The 16,510-nt window shown below is 35.0% G+C and overlaps 1 long non-coding RNA gene across 1 annotated transcript in view; it reads left to right on the top strand.

The window, feature by feature from the left end:
- Nucleotides 1-16,510, top strand: part of LOC144582359 (uncharacterized) — a 557,277-nt gene that overhangs the window by 347,307 nt on the left and 193,460 nt on the right. The window lies entirely within an intron of this gene.

The following is a 16,510-nucleotide window of genomic DNA, read 5'->3' as shown; positions in this document are numbered from 1 at the left end:
ACCCAGGAATACAACTTACAAGAAATGTAAGGGACCTCTTCAAGGAAAACTACAAAACACTGCTCAACAAAATAAGAGAGGACACAAACAGATGGAGAAACATTCCATGTTCATGGTCAGGAAGAATCAATATCGTGAAAATGGCCATACTGCTCAAAGTAATTTATAGACTCAACGCTATCCCCATCAATCTACCATTGACTTTCTTCACAGAACTGGAAGAAAACACCATGAACTTCATATGGAACCAAAAGAGAGCCCGCATAGCCAAGTCAATTCTAAGCAAAAAGAACACAGCAGGAGGCATCACACTACCGGATTTCAAACTATACTACAAGGCTACAGTAATCAAAACAGCATGGTACTGGTACCAAAACAGAGATATAGACCAATGGAACAGAACAGAGGCATCAGAGACATATCTACAACTGTACAATCTTTGATAAACCTGACAAAAACAAGCAATGGGGAAAGGATTCCCTGTTTAATAAATGGTGTTGGGAAAACTGGCTATCCATGTGCAGAAAGCAGAAACTGGACCCATTTCTGACATCTTACACTAAAATTAACTTCAGATGGATTAAAGACTTAAACATAAGACCTGGCACCATAAAAACCCTAGAAGAAAATCTAGGCAAAACCATTCAGGACATAGAAGTAGGCAAGGACTTCATGACCAAAACACCAAAAGCATTGGCAACAAAAGCCAAAATAGACAAATGGGACCTAATCAAACTCCACAGCTTCTGCATGGCAAAAGAAACAGCCCCTAGAGTGAATCGGCAATGAACAGAATGGGAAATACTTTTTGCAGTTCACCCATCTGACAAAGGGCTGATATCCAGAATTTACAAAGAACTCAAACAGATTTACAAGAAAAAAACAAACAAGCCCATTCAAAAATGGGCAAAGGATATAAACAGACACTTTACAAAAGAAGACATACATGAGGCCAACAAACATATGAAAAAATGCTCATCATCACTGGTCATTAGAGAGATGCAAATCAAAACCACATTGAGATACCATCTCACGCCAGTTAGAATGACGATCATTAAAATATCTGGAGACAACAGATGCTGGAGAGGATGTGGAGAAAAAGGAACACTTTTACACTGTTGGTGGGAGTGTAAATTAGTTCAACCATTGTGGAAGACAGTGTGGCGATTCCTCAAGGCCTTAGAAATAGAAATTCCATTTGACCCAGCAATCCCATTACTGGGTATATATCCAAAGGACTATAAATTGTTCTACTATAAGGACACATGCACACGAATGTTTATTGCAGCACTGTTTACAATAGCAAAGACCTGGAACCAACCCAAATGCCCATCGATGATAGACTGGACTGGGAAAATGTGGCACATATACACCATGGAATATTATGCAGCAATAAAAAATGATGAGTTCATGTCCTTTGTAGGGACATGGATGAATCTGAGAACATCATTCTCAGCAAACTGACACAAGAACAGAAAATGAAATATTCTCACTCATAGGTGGGTGAGGAAAAATGAGGACACATGGACACAGGGAAGGGAGTACTACACACTGGGGTCTATTGGGGGGAACAGGGGAGGGACAGTGATGGGGGGAGCTGGGGAGGGATAGCCTGGGGAGAAATGCCAAATGTGGGTGAAGGGGAGGAAGGCAGCAAAACACACTGCCATGTGTGTACCTATGCAACTATCTTGCATGTTCTGCACATGTACCCCAAAACCTAAAATGCAATAAAAAAATAAAAAATTAAAAAAAAAGAAATTAAGAAATCAGGACAGAGATTGGAGTGTTTATAACAAATGTAGTGGCAATAGAGCTGTTTAGAAATAGAGAGGAGCCTGGATAATCATGCAGTAAGTGAACACAACAGTATTTGGGGACCAGGTGTATTTAGAGACGGAGAGATAGCAACAAAACAAGAAAAAGGACAATCAATGTGGAGTTGCTTAACTTTAAAAATACAGGATATGTTAAATTTGAATTCAGAACAACAATGAATAATTTTTAGTGTATTATGCCTTTTGTACTGTTTAAGATTTACCAATACAAAAGTATTTACTCTTTCCCTGAAATTCAAATATAACTGGACATTCTATTTGGCAACCCTTTATGTGTGAAACTAGAAATTTATAAAAAGGTGAATAGTTGGTTTCATATACTACCTTTGTTACTAGAAAAGTTTAGTGGGAGGCTCCAGTATGACATTCAAGAGGAAATCAGTGTAGGGTTTTTAGATATATGGGTCTAGATTTCAGTGAAAAGATTCTATTGTGATAATTCTTTTGCTATACCAGATAAATTCTAAAAGAATAGAAAAGGATCATCTTTTTTTCTTGTTTAGTATATGGAGAGACAAGATAATATGGGAGATAAAAGTTAAAGGCTGGATATAAGAATCATTCAATATTCAGGAACTTAGCAGCCTTGGGCAAAACAGGATAATCAGAAGACCTGGTAACAGGGAAATCTGGGCAAACAAGTTATTTGAGAAGCAGAGGTTGTTACAAGAGTCAAAAACTCTCCTATGTTTTTCATTGAGCTATTATCACTTCTATAGGTCTTTCTTCATCCCAGTGTGCAGAAGGTGTTGCTAGTTCCCCTTCTGTATCCTTATCATTTCGTACAAAATTGTTGGATTCCCAACTGCCAGCGTCTGTATCTCTTTGCCTATGAGCAAAGTATATGTAACCCCCCAGAGACCACTTGGCTCAAAAAAAAAAAAAAAGTGCTGAGGAAGAACGGCTTCCCCTTAACCCACTATGGGAGTAGCTCCCATCCGATGATTACTGGGAGTTGGTTTATAAATTCAGCAACACTGTCATTACTTCTGAAACCCATATTCTTCATTGACTCTCAAAGTTCTCTGGTTCTAATTAGGTTTCAAGTATTTCAAAGGATAACTTGCTTGATAAGATACTTAATTCGTCTTTTTTCCTTTTCTATGTCACTTCTCACTCCTTAGCAAATGTTTTCTTAGATCTGCAGCCAGATAAACTAGTCCTTTACTTGGGATCTGAATCTGGTGAAACCCAAGCTAAGATGCAGTATTTTGACAGAAATTTGCTTCTCTTTCTTCAATCAAAATCACAGGGATAATTTGAAAATGTTAAAATTTATCAGGCCCTGAAAGGTTCTAAGGAATTCTTGACATAGAATTTCCTGTGTTTCTTATCTGTGCAGCTTTCCCCCCAAACACTGAGACACTGAGAATACTCCCTAGCACCCAGTAACCCATCTGTAGTAGAGCTGTTGGGGTTTCTTCCCAAGCAAAAGCAGAAAAGAAAATTACAGGTACAATCTAGGTTAATGTCAAGGCTTGATTTGATAGCCTTTGCGAAAAGTATGAAAGCACTTTCATGCAACTGAGTTCTGCTCCTTTCCCCAGAGCAGGAAATGAGAAATACAGTCTCAACAGTATTTTGCCATTTTTCAAGGTTGTTGAGTTGGGCTACTCAAAAATGAAGAGGTGGCCAGGCACATTGGCTCACATATGTTATCCCAGCACTTTGGGAGGCCAAGGTGGGCGGATCACCTGAGGTCAGGAGTTCAAGACCAGGTTGACCAACATGGTGAAAGCCCATCTCTACTCAAAATACAAAATTAGCTGGGCATGGTGGCACATGTCTGTAATCCCAGGTATTTGGGAGGCTGAGGCAGGAGAATTGCTTGAACCCATGAGGCAAAGGTTGCAGTGAGCCAAGATCGTGCCATTGTACTCCAGCCTGGGCAACAAGAGCGAAACTCCATCTCAAATAAATAAATAAATAGGCGTAGGTGCCTTAGATTTTACAGACTTGATAGCTGCATTATCCTAAAAACCAATAGGACAGAATGTTTTGATAAGAATGAAGTACTAAATTCTGAGATATACTGCTGAGAGATTAAGAAAGTCAAAGTATGTGCTTCAGATTTGGCTATAGGAAGACCATAACATTTTCAGAGAGTCAAGGCAAAAATAATCTAAATATTTCCAGAAAGAAAAGTAGACAACCTAGAAAAGGACAAGCATCCACTAGTATCTGACTGTACATCAGCAGTATTCGATGCTAGAATAGAGTGGATGTTGTAATACAGTCTTAGAGATTCTAAGGGGAAATGATTTTTAAGGTTAAATTATGTTAACAATTACCCTTTTGGTTAGTATTTCTCAGACTTCTACAGGCTCAAAGTTGTGGAATTTACCTTTATAGGGATGCTACTTAAACAAGTATGGGAATGAAACAAAGTGAAAATCAAAAAAAGTTCAGCAAATAAAAATCTCAAGATAATACTCTGCCATTGACCTAGAAGATAAGAGGTACAACTTAGAACAGAAAATCAGTGGATTTCTAAAAAGATATGTTTTAGAAGATAGTAAGGAATTTTAGTCCACAAAAAAAATGAGCAAGCACTAGAGATTATTGGTGATGTAGAGAATGAGGTATATAACATTTTTCAATATTAAAACAAAATACTAAGGAATCTGTAATTTGGAGGAGGGACTTCAAAAAAATCATGGTGCAAGTGTAAAATAAAATAAATGTTTAAGGAACATATATGTAGTTAAAAATTTTTCTTTGATGAAGTAAATGTTGCATTATTTGAAAATTATAAAGGGAGTTAGCTCTGTAATCAACAATATTTTTATAATTGTAATAATGTAAATATCACTCATTTTTTTCATCTTTCAGATTTAACCTATCAATAGAGCACAAAAGAATTGATTATGGTCATAAAATATAAATATGAATCTTAAAAAGGAAATCTCAAATATAACTAAAACAAACTTAAGATGAAATTCTGTAGGAAAGGTGGAAAGAAAGGTGAAGATACTGTAATCTTTGTTCAAAATCACACTAGAAGAGCAATATTTATTTTGGTTTTATTTTTTTGAGGAAAAAAGCATGGTAGTTACCAATATGCACAGCCAAATAGAGAAGGCCTGAATGAAAATATAGAAGAAAGCAAAACTACCTAAGAGCAACCTCCTTGATAAAGTAGAAACAATGAAATTTGGGGCATTTAAAATCTTTCATTAACATCATAAAAACCAGACACACACTATTATTAAAAGGAACTTTTTCCTTAAACTCAGTTTGATTACCCTAGGTAAGAATAACTGTTTTTTTCCAGAGGATCATATTATACAAATAATACTGCTATTTCCCAGTTTATCATTTTTCTTTTGATTTATGGCAAACTTGTGAGAACATAAAAATATATATCTGAGAAAATGTTCTACTCTGTCTTCATTGAAATCTCAGACAGCTTCATCAAGAAGGACTTTAATGAAATTTTCCATAAGAATTGTATGTTTTTTATTAAGAAATTACCATCTTTGAGTCATTAGGGGAAACAGACTTTCCCTGAATATATAGATTTTGATTTTCTGTCATTATATAGAAATAGAGGTTTTCTGAGACTAAATTAAATCTCCTTTCAGTTCTTCTAGAAAGCTTATTATTAGATTACATTTGGGTTCAGACACAATAATATGGTGGTAAAGATTATGATGGGAATTGTGTGACTTCAGAAGTAGTTTACAGTAACAAAATTGTCATCAATTTGTCTTACAGCAGTGAGTGATTTCCTAACAAAGAAGCGATTATCCAGTCTGCAATATATTTCCTTATTGATAACATTATTATGTTATTATTCTTTCTCCTTTGCATAAACAGAAAGAACTTTGACTTTAGCTAATTTATTTCATGTTACCTATTCCAAAGAAAAACTTTTAATATCTCAACTAAAGAGAACTAATGCATAATGGCTATTTTAAAACAATCTATAAGCTTGAGAAATAAGTGAATGTAGTACAATTTAAGAATAAATATATATCACACAATTGAAAGAATTAATATTACTAGTATTGCATGTGTGAATTTTCTGGGTTTTGAATGGATACAACTAAAATTATTCTTGTGGTTTTTTTTTAAATCGTTATGGGCTTGTATACTACTATAAGTCAAAGCATATCAATGTGTCAGGGTTGCACAAGCTCTAAGTATTGAAAGAAGTTTCTATGTGACTAGTCTATAAAAGCTATATAGGTTCCATATTCACATACATAGGCTCATAGATGTTGACTAAGGTGGAAGGAACTACTCACAGGCAACATAATAACAAGTAGAAAGTTTACTGCCAATTGGGCATAGAAATTTTTATTTTGAATGGATGGAGAAAGGAAACTATTCTAGAGAAAGGAAATTACAGATAAAGCTTACTGATCTTAAATAGTTGCTCTTCTATTAGATGTAAATTGTAGATGTAAATTATGTATTTACCTCATGGTGCAATAAGAGCATTCTGCATCAATAAATAACAAAAATATTGGATGCATTATGCTTTGAAGAAACCATTTGATGTATGTGACTGTGATGTATTAAAGAGTAGAAATAAAATTTTATGTATAGTGATATGATTAATATCATTATGCTACAACCCACAGCTACCTTACCCCTCAGAGTCTTGTTATGAGCATACCTCATTGTATATCATTTTACTTTACTGTACTTTACAGATATGGTAGCTTTTACAAATTGAAAGTTTGTACTAACCTTGCATCCATCAAGTCTAATTGTGCCATTTTTTCAACATAATGTGCTCACTTCATGTCTCTGTCCATATTGTAGAAATTCTCACAACATCTCAAATTTTAAAGTTATAATTATATCTGTTATGGTGATCTTTGATGTTAATATATTAATTGGGGAGGGAACCACAAATTACTCCCATATAAGACAGCAAACATAATTGATAGATGTGTGTGTTTTGATTGTTCCATCGACAAGGTTTTCCCCATCTCTCTCCCTCTCTTTGGGCCTCTCTATTCCCTGAAACAGCAATATTGAAATTTGGTTGATTAAAAACTGCACAATGGCCTCTAAGTGTTCAAGTGGAAAAAAAGAGTCATGTGTCTCTCACTGGAAATGGAAAGCTAGAAACGATTAAGCTTAGTGAGGAAGGCATGTTGAAAGTTGAGATAGGTTAAGAATGTAGCCTCTTATGCCAAATACCCAAGTTGTGAACGCAGAGAAAAACTTATTGAAGAAAAATTAGAAGTCCTACTCCAGTGAACATGTGAGTGTTAAGAATACAAAACAGCCTTATTTCCAGAATGCAGAAAGTATTCGTGGTCTGGCTAGAAGATCAAACAAGCCACAACATTGCTTTAATCTAAAGCTCAATTCAGAGAAACATCCTAATTTTCTTCAATTCTAGAAGGCTAGGAGAGATGAAGAAGCTGCAGAAGAAAAGTTTGAAACTAGCAGAGGTTGAGTCATGAGGTTTGATAAGAAAAGCTCTTTCCATAACATAAAAATGCAAGATAAAGCAGCAAGGGCTGATGTAGAAGCTGCAGCAAGTTACCTAGAAGATCTAGCTGAGATGATTGATGAATGTGGCTACACTAAAGGACAATTTTTCATGTACACAAAATAGCCTTTTACTGAAAGAAGATGCCAATGCTGGCTTCTAAGCTTCAAAGGATAGGATGAATATCTTGTTAGATACACCACGAATACAAATGGTGATATTAAGTTGAAACCAATGGTCATTTACCATTTTGAAAATCCTGGGGCCCTTAAGAATTATGATAAATCTACCATGCCTTGCTGTGTAAATGAAAGAACAAAACATTTGCTGGATGACAGCACATCTGTTTACAGCATGGTTTACTGAATATTGTAAGCCCACTGATAAAACCTACTGCTCAGGAAAAAGGATTCCTATCAAAGTATTGCTGCTCATTGAAAATGTACCTGGTTACCCAAGAGTTCTGATAGAGATGTGCAAGGGTATTAATGTTGTTTTAATGCCTACTAACACAGTATTCATTCCGCAGCCAATGGATCAGAGAGTAATTTTGACTTTCAAGTGTTATAATTTAAGAAATACTTTTCATGAGGCTATAGTTACCACAGATAGTGATTTTTCTGATGGGGCTGGATACAGTAATTTATAAACCTCCTTGAAAGAATTCACCATCTAGATGGTACTAAAGACACTCATGATTCATGGGTAGAGGTCAAACTATCCATGTTAACAAGGGTTTGGAAGAAGTTAATTACGGCCCTCATGAATGACTTTCATGGATCTGAGACATGCATGTTTTCATGCAGTGGAGGAAGTAACTGCAAATGTGGTGGAAATAGCAGGAGAACTAGAATTAGAAGCAGAGCCTGAAGATGTGACTGAATTGCTGTAATCTCATGATAAAACAAACATATAAGAAATTCTTTCTCAGGGATGAGTAAAGAAAGTGATTTCCATGATGGAGTTTACTCCTGCTAAAGACGCCATAAACATTCTTGAAATGACAACAAAGGGTTTATAATGTTACATTAACAAAGTTGATAAAGCAGAGGCAGAATTTGGAAGATTGACACTAATTTTGAAAGAAATTCTATCTCCTGTGGGTAAAATGCTATCAAGCAGCATCACATGCTACAGATAAATCTTTCACGAAAGGAAAAGTCAATTGATGTGGCAAACTTTATCGTTGTCTTAACAAATTGCCATAGGGACCCCAACCTTCAGCAACCACCACCCAGATCAGTCAGCAGCCATCAACACAGAGGCAAGACCTGCAGCCAACAAAAAGATGATGAGTCGCGGAAGACTTCAATAATTATTAGCATTTTTAACACTAAAGTGTTTTCAAAGGAAGGTATGCACATTGTTTCTTTGGACATAATACTATCATATACTTAGAGCATATTGTAGTGTAAACATAAGTTTTTTATGGACTCCAAGACAAAAACAAATGTGTGTGACTCACTTAACAGCACTATTTATTTTATTGTGATTGCCTCAAACCAAACCTTCAGTATCTCCAATGTATAACTATATTTTAAATCACTCCACTTTTTAAACAATTAAGATACTGTAAAAAGATAATACACATACAGAAAAGTAAAAAATATGCATAAAACTTGATTAGTTATCACAATAAAAGATGTGCAACTTTCACATATGATTCAAACAAGAACATTATGAGCACTCAAGAGTTAGTTTTATGTTGCTTCCCAATCACTAATCTTCCACATCCAAAATCCAATTATTTTGACCTCTGACAAAATATTAGATTGCCTATCATTGCCCTTCACATTAATGAAATTATATAGGAATATTTTTGTGCTTGGATTTATTTCTTATTTTTTGGTTGAGACTCTCACTAGCATTGCATGCTGCAATTGTGGACTTTTTCATTATTATATAGAATTCTGTAATTGTTTGAACATCCCCTCCAAAACTCATGTTTAAATTTAGTTGACATTGTGATGGTTATAAGAGGTTAAACTTTAAGAGGTAATTAGGTCACCAGGGCTTTGCTCTCATGAATGGAATAATGTTATTATTATAGGAGCAGGTTAGTTATTGTTAGTTCCCTTGTTCTTTCTGTCTCAAATGGTAGCTTGAGATATGATGTCTTCATTAGAGGATGGCTCTCATCAGATACCACTGACATCCTCTTGGACTTCCCAGCCCACAGAACCAATAGCCAAGTAAACATCTATTCTTTATAAATTACTCAGTTTGTGGTATCTTGTTATAGAAGCAGGAAATGAACTAAAACATATTCCACAGTATAAATATAACACAGTTCATTTTTCTTTTCTCTTAGACTTCTGGGTTCCATCCAGTGTAGAGATATTATGAATACTGCTGCTATAAATATGCTTGTACATGTCTTTTGGTACATATGTACCCACATTTCTGTTGGATATAACTCAGCAATGGTAATTGCTTGCTAGAATACTCAACTTTAGTAAAAAATGTCAAAATTTTTTCAAAGTGATTTAACTACATGCTATCATCAGAAAAATATGAGAGTATTTTGTTTCTTTACATGCTAACCATGATTTGCATTGCTAATCTATTTAATATTTGACATTCTAGAAAGAGAGTAGTGGTGGCTTAATATGGTTTAATTTTAAGTGATAACTAAACGGGGGTGAGTATCTTTTCAGACCATTTGCCTAATGTCTTTTCTGAACTGCTTACTCAATTTTATGTATGTATTACTATGAGTTAATTTGTCTTATATTGTTTATTTTTAGGAAGTTTTAAAAATATATGTACTAGATGCAAGTTGTAAATCTGATTCTATTACTCACCTCTTTATATTGTTAACTAGGATTTTGAGAACAAGATTCCTTAAATTTTATGTATTAAAAATAACCAATATTTTCTGTGTATGTGTGTGTGTGTCTGTGTGTGTATTTTACATTTAAATATGTGATCTAATTAGAGGCTATTTTTGTCCTTTATGTGAGAGAAGAGTCAAGTTGCAATTTTTTAAGTAATTTTTAAAAATATTTTTCTGAAAAGGATTACATTATATTTACATCACTGTGATTTGTGATGTAATACCAATCAGTGGTGAGAAGCAATGAGAGCAACACATGTAGTCTCTGTTGCAACTAATCAACTCTTCCATTGTAGTGTGAAAGGAGTCATAGATAATATGTAAACAAACTAACAAAAAATATTGCTGAATTTTACTAAAACTAAAGATATTGAAATTTTAGTGTTGTATAATTTGCATGTGCAATGAAATATTTTTGTTTTTATTATATTTATTTATTTATTTATTCCTTAAGAGTCTGATAGTGTTCTCAAGAGAAGTCATCCACCAAGGAGACTTTGTTACAAAGACATGTTTAATTATGAATTCAAATTATTTAATAGAAATGGCACAATTCAGATTTTTTTTCATTCTCATTTGGGAATTCATCAATTATTAGTTTTATAAATTTAATCTTATTAAATATAATAAAATTATAAATGTATGTTTTTTGTTTGTTTCAACAGTTGTCAGATGTATTATAAAACTTTTCATATACATAAGAAATATTTTCTTATTAATATTTAATTTTCTGTAAGATCTGAAGTTCTAACACATCCTTCATTCCTGATTTTAGTTTACCTCTTCTTTTTCAATTTTATTAATTAAAAAATTCTTTTATGTTTTTGTTGTTTTAGTTTTCATTTTCCCTTTTGTTGATTTGTGTTTTTGTCTTTATTATTTCTTTCTGTCCTTTGCTTTGGTTTTGATTTTCCATTTTTTTTTAGTTTCTATTTTAAGATGAAGCTTATATTATTGATTTTAGGTCTTCTCTAATGAAATTTGTATAACTTAAAAGTATAAATTAATTTATAGCTGTTTTGCATAATCTAATCAATTTGCATAATTGTGTATTTATTTTTATTCAGTTCAAAATATTTTAAAATTTGCCTGCTAATTTACTTTTGACTCAATTGTTATTTAGAGATGTCTTTGTGGATTTTTCAGATATCATCCTGTTTTGAATTTCTAATTATCTAAAAAGTTTTATTTTTCAAGCACATACTTTGTTTTAATTTAGCCTTCTCAATTTTTTTAAGATCTGGAATATAATTCTATTGGTAGATGTTCGACATGTATTTAAAAATATCCTGGTTGTTGCTGTAGGAAGTGGAGTATTCTGTATATGTCCATTGTATATTTCAAGTCTCCTATAAGTGGGTTTTCATCTATTTGTTCTACCACTTACTTTCATCAAAGTGTTAACCCTTAACTGTAATTGTGATTTTATTTATTTCTCCTTTCTGTTCTGTCAGTTTCTGCCTCATATATTTAAAATTCTGTTAGATGCATACACACTTAGGCTTGCTATGAATTCTTGATAAATTCCTCTTTTATTAGTAAATAGTCATTTTATCACTCACGATAGTACTTGTTTTGAAGTTTACTGTCTCATTAATATACCCAAATGAAACTCTTAATCTTCGTGCGTGTGCGTGTGTGTGTGTGTGTGTGTGGTGCGTGTGTGTGTGTGTGTGTGTGTGTGTGTATATATATATATATATATATATATATATATATATATATTTTTTTTTTTTTTTTTTGAGATGGAGTTTCGCTCTTTTTACCCAGCCTGGAGTGCAATGGTGCGATCTCGGCTCACCACAACCTCCGCCTCCTGGGTTCAGGCAATTCTCCTGCCTCAGCCTCCTGAGTAGCTGGGATTACAGACATGCACCACCATGCCCAGCTAATTTTTGTATTTTTAGTGGAGACAGTGTTTCACCATGTTGACCAGGATGGTCTCGATCTCGTGATTCACCCACCTTGGCCTCCCAAAGCGCATGTTTATATATTTTTTCAGTTCATTTTATTTCAACCCATTTATGTATTTATCACCTCAACTGCACCTTTCAAATTCTTGATGGTAGCACTAATCTCTGCAATTCCTTCAGCAATGCAATATTGTTTTTGATTTACTATTTTTTAGGTAAAAACAACTCTAATGGCTTCCATTTGGCCTTTCCCACCACAATAGCCCTCACCCTACAAGTCATGGAACAAATGCGGAGGTTCTTTTATCTGCTAAGTATGTCTATGCACTGGGGAAATGACTACAGGTTGAGTCCGGGGACCCACTAGACCCACTGTACGTTGGACCTGAGCTAAAACTCCATTAATTACCTGACCTCCATAAGCCCCTACTTTAACTGGAGAATGAAATGATGTTTTGAGTCCCTTAGAATCAACATCAGCTCACAGCCAGTATCCAGTAGTCCCTGAAATATTTGATCATTTCCTTTCCCCAGTGCCTGGTTACCCTAGTAAAAGGCCAGAGGTCTCCTTGGGGAAGGATGGGAGAAAGATAAATTGTTGGCAATTGGGGTCCTTATTCAAGGGTACTCAGCCTCCCCTTTTTTCAAGGGTTTCTGGGTCTATAAACTGACTAAAGTCTGTAAATTGATTGAGGGGCTGTGATTCTTTCTTTTTATAATTAAAATTAATCTTTTGTTCATTTGACCTAGTTTTCTGCTTACATAAATTAAGTAGAAATGCAGTAGGCTTTCTATCAATTTTACTTCTAGGAAATACCATGATTAATTACCTAATGCCAGAGTTCGACATGAGTGAGACTATTCTAATTGCTGCTTTGCCTCTGCTGTTTATTACAGTAGCTACACCCACCTTGTCTTTGATGGTTGAGTGCTGCCACTTGGCCCCTGCCACATTGAGATCCAATTATTCCCATTGTATTTAAATTTGTAGTTGCATGACTGTGGTTCTCACTGTTAGATCTGACCTGTAGAGAAGAGCAATTACAGAGGTCTTCAAAGATGCAGGTGCTGTCCTCACAAATCTATTTTACAAAGCATTGGTCAAGGCTATATCTTCTGGACCTTCCAGTTGGGATGAGTAGGTCTAAAGTGACTGACCCACTCCACCATCTAAATCTGCCTAAGTCTTTGAATCTCTTCCTCTGCATTAAACCAAAGGAGATCAGGCATTTCCAACTTGGTCACAGTGGGCCATCTTTTAATCCGTATTTCAACTAATTAAGCAGATAAACTATTAGAACCTTTTATAACTCCCCAGGCTGCAATATTAAATGCAGAATCCCTACTTATTGGGCCCTATTCAATAGATTCAGACTGATCCAACTCTATTTTCCTTGCACCTTTATCCCACACCCTTAATATCCACTCCCATGCCTGTTCTCCAGATTTCTGCTTATATGAATTAGAAAAGCAGTACTTTTTGAATGTAGTGCACCTTCTCATGAGTCACACTGTCAACCTTACCTCTAGGAGACTTCTGGCACTTTAGTTATAGGTCTAGAAACAATCACAGGTGTTGGGGGTGGCTCCTTAGGAAAAACAACATTATCTTGCCTGGGAACTGCCTCAAGGGAGGCCATCACTGTTGCCTCAGGCAGTGCAGAGTTTCTCTCCTCAGACAAAGGTGGGAAGGCTGATGGCAGCCTGGGTCAGGGAAGGGATGCTGCCACAACTGGGGTTGCAGAAGTTGTTTCTTCTGCCAAAAATGTTTATCAGAGTTTACAAACTCAGTGTGCCCAGCTTCATCAGCATCCTCCCACACATCCCCATTTTAAGTTGCAAGGTCCCATTCTTTTCCAATCAATGCCTTCACTTTAATAGCAGTAACCTGGTGAGACTGTGCATGTACCTTTCCTTGCAGGTCAGCCACTCGCATGATAAGTAAGTACTTGTGTCTATTTTCCCACAATTTCAGCTTTTTCTCTATAGGAGACAAGACTCTTGCTCAAAGCAATCTTAGCAGATTTGAGGCACAGTATCTGCTCCTGAAGCCAGGAGATAGAATCCCTGAGTTCATTTTCTCGCATCACTTTGTCCACTGAACTTAGGAGCAACCAACCAACTTTATTATGTTCCTTGGTTCTCCGCATATGGTCAAAGGTATTGTGTATGGAATTACTAAACTCCTTGCCTCTCATGAGCAGTGAATTAGGAGTGTCAAGTGCATTTCTTTTGTATAACCCTCAAAACTGGTCATGCCAAAGATGATCATTGTTCTTCATACTATTAGAAATAGAGTCCTTAGCATTTTTGTGTCTAACTGTATTAAGCAGCCAACTCCAGAAACCCCCAAACCAACAAAAGAACTCCATCCATAATACTCTGTTCCTCTAGAACCACTCCAGGTACCAAAATCTATATTAGTCAGTGTTTTCTAGAGGGATAGAATTAATGGAATATATATAATATGATATGTATAATATAATATAAATTATATGTGGGATATAATATATATAATTAATTGAATGTATATTCCCCATGTGAATATATATATATTCACATATATATATACACACACATACATATTCACATATATATATACACACATACATATATTCACATATATATACACACATATATATGCATATATATATTCACATCTATATATGCATATATATATTCACACATATATATGCATATATATACACACATATATATACATATATACACACACACTCACACACACACACACACACACACACACACACACACACACATATATATATATTCCATTCCCCTGTGTATGTATATGAGGGAGTTTATTGAATATTAACTCACATAATCACAAGGCCCCACAATAGGCTGTCTGCAGGCTGAGGAGCAAGGAGAGCTGGTCTGAGTTCTAAAACTGAAGAATGTGTAGTCCAATGTTCAAGGTTAAGTCCTGCTCCTTAAAAGTATTGATCATCATTAAGTTTTAAGTTGATTTTAAGTCATCAAAGTGTCAATTTAGCATGAGGTCTGATTTTAAGATTCAATATTTGTGCTGCTTTGATATTTGTTAAAAATCAAAAGGCCTTCTAATGGCCTTACTGCAAGTCATTGTACAAGATCTGCTTCCATGGATAAGGTTCTCTAGTCAAACCACCCTTCTTATGATAGAGACCGGGGATAGTTCTTGCTTATCCCTGAGTAGCAGGCTACAGTTCCCTGTCATCCCACAAAATATTCAAACAAATCTGTTACATCTTCCTATGAGAACCAGAGGTCATTTCATCCTCTTGCTACTACAAAGCCTGCCTCTGATATCCCCTGCTCACTTATTTTGTGCCTCAATGTAACCCCTGTGTGACCTTGCACTGCATGGTATGTTCCACCACCTGGCTGTGAGTATATGTGAATAATAAATTGTTGTTGATTTTGTCTATCCAATGTTGGTGTATCATTTTCTTAGCCATCTAGAAAATCCTAAGATGGGAATACTTTCTTAACCCATGTGGTGAAGAGTAGGAAATCAAAGCAAGGTATACAAACTACATCCCTTTATTTTCTTCTCCCACCCAGACCCTGGGAGAAGAACTATGTCTTTTGCCAACACAGAGGGTTATTATAAGGTGAATTGTGTCACTCCTCCTACTCCCAAAATATGTTGAAGTCCTAGCCTTCACTACGTCAGACTATGATCTTATCTGAAAATAATGTCCTTTCACATGTATGAAGTTACGATGAGGTCTTACTACTGTAGGGTAAAAGAAGACAGCTCTCTGAAGACCCAGAGACACACAGAGAGAATACTATGCAAAACTGAAGGCAGAGACTAGAGTTGTGCCGTTGCAAGCCAAACAGTGCTGAAGATTGCTGGCAAACCACCAGCAGCTAGGAAGAGGCAAGAAAAGATTACCCTATAGGTTGTAGAGGAAGCATGACTCTGTCACTTTGATTTCTTGCTTCTAGCCTCCAGAACTGTGAGACAATACATTACCCTCATTTAAAGCTACCCAGTTTTTGATACTTTGGTATGGCAAGCCTAGAAAATGACTACACTTGGTTTTGCCATTAATCTGGTACACTCTAGACATTTCTTAATGAATATGAAAACATTGTCCTTGAATTATATGGTCAGTTAGTTAATATGTACTAGTCTACCTATTTATATGCATGTTATGTTTATTTATTGTTTGTATTTATACCTTTTTAGCTTGATACATATTTGAAGATAGTAAAAATTTGATGATTTTTTTTTGTCCTAAAGTAGTATTTTAAACTCTAGATCATCTGAAACTACTTCCTGAATTTTGATTTTTAACAATTAACTTTTATTTTAGGCCATTTATTTTCAACATTAAAAAAATGTTGACTCTTACATATCTAAGAAAAATATGATATTTTCATCTCATAAATCAAATAGCACAAATTTTTAAACTCAGAGATACATGTTTTTTCTTTTTTTACTTTTCTGGCATTCATT

This window comes from Callithrix jacchus, chromosome 4, assembly GCF_049354715.1.
Source record: "Callithrix jacchus isolate 240 chromosome 4, calJac240_pri, whole genome shotgun sequence".
Lineage (NCBI taxonomy): Eukaryota > Metazoa > Chordata > Mammalia > Primates > Cebidae > Callithrix > Callithrix jacchus.
Note: the sequence above shows the minus strand (reverse complement) of the source record. Positions and strands in the feature narration are given on the sequence as shown.